Genomic DNA, 8003 nt, shown 5'->3' on the forward strand with positions numbered 1-8003 from the left:
ACCTAACGATTTGTTACTAGTTTAAAAGGAATTTGTGATGATATTTTGCAATAGTATTGTAACTAATTGACTACATATTATTTCCTAGAAAATTATCAACTATTTCATAACTTCACTTTCTCATTTCAATAGCTTTGGTTTAGCGAGAAAATTCTTACAAATTTGATTACGAATTTTCAAAGATTAGCTATAGATTTGTTACAAAATGTGACAGATTTGCGATCATATTAGCGGACAACTTGCGACGAGTTAGGTTCGGAAAAATTCCTCACTAATTAGCATCAACTAAGCATTCTATTTTTTCTACGAAGTTAGCTTGCATTTAGCGATAAGTCTGCTGCAGTAGAGTTTGTCGCTAATTAGCGACTACCGTTTAGTCTATTTTTTCTATGGAATTAGCTTTTACTTTAGTGATGGATTTGCGACTATCTATTCAGTAGCTAAAAAAGTTTCCAATGAATTAGCGACCGTTGTGTTTGCCTCACTGAACTGGGCTTGTAATTAGCGAGAAAAACATTAGTTGTTAGGTGGTAGTTAATCCGTCACAAATTATATTTTGCGTCAGATTAGCGATGATTTTATGACTCTTTTTGTAGTAGCTAATCGACCATATTCTTGTAGCAATAGACAAATTAAACTTTATATAAAACTCAGATTTACAGTGAAATAGCCTTTGATTTATTGGGATACTATGAAAAAAAAACTGAGTCTTAAGTTTGATTATTATTGGGAGGCTTCTCATAGATTATTATTGTTATAATCAAAACTTTCATTAACAATCAATAACACAATATTAAACTTTAATTGTCTAGGTTTAAAAATGATCAAACTCATATATTAGTTTGTAATTCATGTAAGCTTTTGATCAACACACTATTTCATCATCACAAACAGTTGAAGGTGCAAATGCAGACAGGGCCAGTTGGACGCCTATAGAAGCCAGAGCATTTTCCAGAAGCTCCCCGGTGAGGGTACTTAACATCACACATAATGTTACACCATTGGTCAACACACTCTGCTCCTGGCAAAAGTGTCTGCCCTTGACATTTTTTCTGTTGCAATGATGAGCAATTATCATCCCCAACACCACCACCGTCCTTGTTGCACACTTCACTACTTGCCACCATGATCATAAGAGAACCTATATATGTATGTGTATACATGTCACAAGGCAACATTATTCATATGCTTCAAAATTTTGAACTTTTAGTATTAAATGCTTGTCCATATTCAATTTCCATTGATAAACTAATATCATGCATGGGTATAGCTAGCTAGAATAAAAATTGCAGTTATACACCAGTTAGTGAACATATACATACATCACAACAAATATATAGGAGAGAAAGCTAACACAAAAAATATATAACTTGTTGACATAGTAGCTTCTTGCTATTTAAGCTTAAATTAAATAATTAAATTATCACCAATTTTTAAAAAACATAATTTAATCTTGTAGCTAATATCATTAATTATTGTTCTCAATCAAACATTAACGTTTTTAAATTATGTGTTTCTATTTTTACTGTTTTATATTCAAATGTTCAACGCTTTTGAAAAATAATTACCACTCAAAAGAATAAATAAATAAATAAATGTCTAACAAATTAACTCATTTAAATTATGAGAATAAGATCCGTTTTTTTACTCTAAATACAATGAATTTTTTTTAAATATTTTTCAATTATATACAAAAATTAATAAGTAAATTAATTCTTTAACAATAATGAGGAACAAACACTAATTAAAACATAATTAGTTAAAATGACAAATATTTTTCTTCCTTTTAGTACTAGTTTTAAGTGAAAGTCTGGTTTAGTATAATGTATAAAATTTTTAAGATTCAAATAGCATGGTCTTCGATCAAAGAATATATGTGATTCTACCAAAACAATTAGAAGCGAAAAACACATACATACACTTATTGGAAGAGAAGGATCGGAGTTAAAAACTTACTTGATGTAATGAGGAGAAGGAGAACGGCGTATTGCGATAAGTGGTTGGCCATGCTTGCTGAGTAGTGAGAAATTCACTATCACTCTTCAAGAGGTTCTTATCTTATATTTGTCTACTAAGAAATGTGGGTTCTTGTGCATGTTTCTTTTACATTTATATATAAAAGAGAAAGAGAATTTACATAACGAATAAAAATATTACTCATTAATTCCTTTTTAAATTATATATCTCTTTCAATATTTATTTTTTTTACAAATTTGCTATTATTTTTTAATTTTAAGAAAACATTAATTAATTTCTATCATTAATGCCATTTATTATTAATTAGAAAAATGTTAGAGATTAATAGATATTATTGGAGAGAGAAAATAATATTAGAGATATTTTTATTTTTTATTGTTTATATCTTTAATAAAATTTTATATTTTTAATAAAATCTAATAATTATCTTAATAATTATATTTTAACTACAAATAAACAATTCATTTGAAAGAGAGCCAAAAATACTACACACGAAAAACCAGTACTAAATCAGTTATTATGTATTTGTGTATAAATATATATATTATTTAATTTATTTTCAAAATATATTTTGCTATGATGCATAAACACGGACACAGACACGGAACATGACACAACACATGACATGCGAATACACGAATTTTAATTATTATAAGATACGTGAATAAAGTATATACATAAAATATAAAATATCTTTTAGATAAATTATAATGATATTTTATTAATATTTATTAACTTTTTAACTATTTTTAATGTCTTTTTAATTATATACAATATTTAAAATATTTTTTGTTTTAATAATTAAAAATATATTCTATTTCTAAATTTATTTTAAGAATACATGTTAAAAATAAGACTAGACATGCTGACATGTAATGGTATTTAAGTGTATTCAAGTGTGTCTGGAGAAGAATTTTTTATTTTTTATTAAGATGCAGTTATTAGACACAGAAGATACACATATCAGACAAGTGTCGATGAGTATCATGTCCAAAATATATCTAACACACGAATACGATAATTCAACAAAATATCCATACGTACTATATAAGAATTTCGTATTTTTAAAATTATTTTATCTTAATGACTAATTTATTGGCTGATTTTTAGAACACACGTAACAAAATTGTTTCAAAAAACTTTATTTTTTCAAAAAACTTTATGTATAAAATAAACAATGCAATATTTGCATTAATTCTTCATTTAATTAAAAAAAAGTCATCGAATACTATCGGATTTATCGTCGAATTTAGCGGCGAAATAAATCTGACGGTATAAATCTCGCTGGTAACTATTTATCGATAGAGTTTTTGTCTGTCGTTAATCACCGACAAATTTAGCAGCGAATATAAATTTTTAATTGGAAAAATTTTAGAACTTATTATCGTCGAATTTTTTTCTCATAAATCTGATGATAATATATTATTTATTATTATTAATAATTAAATTAAAAGTTACCAACGGTAAATCCGACAATAAACTTAAATTTTAATTTTTTTTAAATTTGTTTAAAAATTCACTATATATAACTTTAAATTTAATAATTTTTAAACTAACAAAATTTAAAATTTTATAATTTTATACTAAATTTCTTTACATTAAGATGCTATAGATGTATTTCTTTACTAGTTTTAGTGCATGACAACAATTGTTAAGATATTCTTGCAGTGAAAATAATGAAAGAATATGTTCTCAAGGTCCATTGTAAGTAACTAAATCTTTATGCTAAGACAAAATACAAATAAATGATGGTCTACATACCCAAATAATTCAAGAACTTCTTCAACGTAACTTGGTCTACAAGGTCTTCCACACAGAACAATGGCTCGTCCAATGAAATCACATTGACTCCCAATTGCAATAACTCTTAAGCAAATGAGAAAGAGTCTATTAGACTCTATGAGCAATTGTGTGGAGAGCATTCATGACTTTTTTGTTTGTTTGTTTAAAGAATATAAGGAACGCAAGTATATACCAAAGCTATGAAAATAGTTTATAATAAATTAATATTTCATGGAAGTAAAAATGCATCAAAATTCAGATAAAAATTGATAATTGAAGAACATTAAAAAGTAAAAATTTTCTATTAATACTGACCTAATTGTAGGGAGCATCAATATAATAAATGCAGAAGTTATGAAGCAACAAAGAGGCAGCTTCTAGACAAAACAATAGACCCTGAAAATAAAATATATCTACATAAAAATTCTCGTTTATTTTTCAAAACTTTACAATTTTCAAACACATTTTTCCAATAGAAAGACTCTTCTTTGATTTGCTTCCAATCTCTCAAAACATTTTTATCCAAAAAAAAAGATATTTTTTCTTATGTTCAAAATGGAAATAAACTTCACAAAACTGAAAAAATATACAAACAAGCACAGAAATTAAAATAGTAAACTGAAATTTTACTTGTTTTTGCGAAGCTGATTTTTCTTGATCCCCGCAAAAAATCACAAAAACTGAACCTTTACTTGTTTTACCATGAATTCTTGCACAACCACACACAAATTAAATTAAATTAAAAAAATGAACAAAAATAAATACAAACTTAGAAGATTAGCAATTTCAAAAAAAACTTCAAACAACTAAACAAATTCTAAATCCCCAAATGTTGAAAAAAATTAAAAGAAACAAATCAGAGAAAGGGACTTAGTACAGAAGATAGCGACAAATGAGAGGTGGTGACAACAAAAGGAAAGAATGATCTGGTAGTGACAATGCTGCTAGAGCTGGAGACGGTGCTACTGCTGGTGTTTGGTGTGGTGTTTCAAAATCACAACTGAACCGGCAAGTGCACCGAGTCGTACCAAGTAATACGTCAGGTGAGTGAGGGTTGATCCCATGAGAACTAATGGACCAAGAAACAATAGTAAAATGATTCACTTAGTCAAACCAATAGAAAAGAGTGTTTTGAGGCTTAAATTATATTAAACAGTAAACCATGAGTTCAGGAAGTAAAACAGTGAAATTGGTGTGAGAAATGTATGAGAGAATGGTTAAGGTTTCAGAGATATTTATTTTCCGGATTTATAATTCTTACCAACTATTTTAATCATGCAAGATTCAATTCATGGTAAACTGTGATTGACTAAACCCTAATTCCTTAGTGATTTAATCTCCTTTAACCTAATCAACTGCCAATTCTTTGGTCACTTAATATAGATTAAAGTGTTAAGTTCAGTTCTAGTTTATTAACCACAAAAACCCTAATTATCCAAATATAAGAGGATTATATATCATGTATCTCATTAAGTCCAGGCAATTAGCAATTTAGGAGGAATTACTTTCAAACTATTGTCCAAGTAAATTACTTTTTCAAGATTTAACAAGAACTCAAGTAGAACCAGGGTTATCTTCCAATATACCCTAATCCGTAAGGTGGAGAACGAAAGCAAATCCTTGAATTTAATCAACACAGTAATTAAAATAGAATAGCAATAGTATTAATCCATAGAATAAACAGAGCTCCTAACCTTAACACATGAGGTTTAATTGCTCATGGTTCAGAGAGAAAACTAGGATTAAAAAGTGTGTGAAAACTAGAATGAGATAGAAGAGAAAAGAGAGCCCGAAGGGCTAATTCTTTTTCCTTTTATATCTAACCTAACTTGATTTAAAATAAAATAAAATAATAAAGTCTAAACTTAAAAGATTGTGTTTGTAATTAAGAATAACCAAAACAAAGATAAAATACAATAATAAAATCAAAATCTAGCTAATGAGGTTCTTATCATTAAAGTTGGATCCGTGCTATTGGCGCTAAATTCCAGAATCGGCGTTTAGTAACCCAAGAGGTAGTAAGCTTCTAATTGTTTCTGTCTTCCTGGCACTAAATGCCCAAGTCTGCGTTTAGCGCCAGCTTGGCAGAATGGCTACACGTATTTCAAAGCACTTGGGCATTAAACGCCAGATGCAGCATTTAGTGCCAACTCAACAGAATCAGAATTCTTCTCTTTTCTTCTGCTCAGATTCTGTCAAACTAGTCCAAACTTCACCGGAAACATTCAGAACAATAGAATGACTCAAAGTAGCATCCAAATAGACTTCAAACACTAAAATTTCCATAGAACTCAATAAATTTATATCTAAAATATGCTCACACATCAGTGTTGACGACTTTCTTGGACGCAGCGACGACGAGGGAAGACCGATTGGAGGAGGCTGCGACGGTGATGAACAAACGTGCAGCAGGAGGCACCGACGCTGTTGAATGAGTGTGGTGTAGGACGACGCGACAACATTGAGGTAGCGATAGTAACTGAGTGACAATGACCAACGATGAGAGTGAGTGACGGTGACAGTGGCGAATGGTGACGATGGGGCTAATGGCAAGAGAGAAAGAAAAAGGAGAGAGAAATGAGGTTGCTGATGTTGCACAAATGGAGAGGAGAGGTTCGCAAATTCGAATATAGGGTTAATTTTACCGGCAGATTTACCGTTGAAAAAATCCGCCGGTAATGCATAACATGTGACAAAAATGGTGCTTTTTCATTTAATTGTCTTACCGTCAGATTTTTCTTCTCCTAAATCTGATGGTAATGGTAGCGCCAATTTTCTGCTTTTTTTCTTCAATTATTTTCGACAAATTTACTATAGGAAAATCGAATATGACGGTAACTTTTTTACCCGACGACTTTATTGCCAAATCCGCTGGTAAATCCGCTGCTAACCTCTGACAATAAATCCAACGGTGTTCAGTATTTTTCTTGTAGTACAGGTACATTCTCAACATGATATTCGAAAATTTATATCTTTAACAAAAATAATTTCAAAAGATACAAATGATAAATAAACCATGAAAAAATTTAAAAATGCAACCAAAATAATTAGATGTTAAATATATATTTTAAAAAAAACTTTAAAAATTATATTTTGATGTGAATAATTTTTTATAAGTATTATTAAAAAATAACATATTTTCATCCTTATTAATTTCATGTCAAGTGAATTTTTTTTAAAATGGTTATTGTAAATGCTCATTCTTTTTGAAAAAACAAAATTAGAAATTAAATTTTACTCAAAATATTTGTGTGCGCCCTTCTAAATAGCTATCAAATGTCATCACAAAAATTTAGATCAAATGGGTAAGTCATTTGCTAAATACAAAAATTTTTTTTGTTAGTTATAAAAATATAATATTTATTATTGTCGCAAATTCAAATCATTTAAAGACTTATTTGTCATTCATAATTTTAAAAATTATTTTTGTCATTGTATAAATTTTTGGATATTATTTTAATAGTTTACTCTTTTATTAAATAAAAATATCATTTTTCCTTCCTCCTGTATATCTTTTTAGTTTTATTTTGAATAAATACTTAAATTAATCTTTAAAAAATTTCATATTGAATATTTTGGTTCTCAAAAAACGTTGTTCTCCGGAAGTTTTTGAAAAATACTTATTGGACAGTTGGTCCCTCTATAGCTTTCATTTAAATTTGTAACATGTGTTTTGGACAAATAAAATTCAAACAAATTTTATTATATATGATTATGTATTTATGTTCTAGTAAAATATATTCTAAGACAAAGTAATCTCCATTCACAATAATTTGTTGGACAAGTATCAAAGACTTCTATAAAATAAAAATTTGTTATGGAACAAAAATGTCTGATCTAAAATCTTTTTTTAGGATGAATTTGTATATTTATTCATTTAGTTTTCTATCAACTTATTATCGTTTTGGAATTTTAATAACTCATTAATTAGTTGATATCTTTCTTGTATTTATTAAAAATAATATTAGTAAAGATTATGATATTAGACAAAGAAAATATATTGAAATTAATAAAGAGTTTTATTTATTCTTTAAATTTATAGATGTTCAATAAAATTTAATGTTTGTCTTAATAAATATACACAACTAAAAATAAATAATTAAGTTGAGAAGGAGAAAACGATAATTACAGAAAACGTTTGTAGACAAATTCAAAAAATAAATATTAATCAGTTTTGACAATTGAAACAGGAGAACAAATATTGTAGTTGTACAAATTTTAATCGAATTAATAGTCAAAGTAAT

General features: G+C 27.9%; 1 long non-coding RNA gene across 1 annotated transcript; it reads right to left on the reverse strand.

The window, feature by feature from the left end:
- Positions 1-813: 813 nt before the first annotated feature.
- LOC112740349 (uncharacterized) lies at positions 814-2079 on the reverse strand. Its single transcript, XR_011871786.1, has 2 exons — positions 1957-2079; positions 814-1141 (listed from the first exon to the last, which is right to left on the reverse strand). It is a non-coding gene; the product is annotated as an uncharacterized lncRNA (long non-coding RNA).
- Between the last annotated feature and the right edge of the window lie 5924 nt (positions 2080-8003).

The sequence above is a fragment of the Arachis hypogaea genome, chromosome 14 (genome assembly GCF_003086295.3).
Source record: "Arachis hypogaea cultivar Tifrunner chromosome 14, arahy.Tifrunner.gnm2.J5K5, whole genome shotgun sequence".
Taxonomy (NCBI): domain Eukaryota; kingdom Viridiplantae; phylum Streptophyta; class Magnoliopsida; order Fabales; family Fabaceae; genus Arachis; species Arachis hypogaea.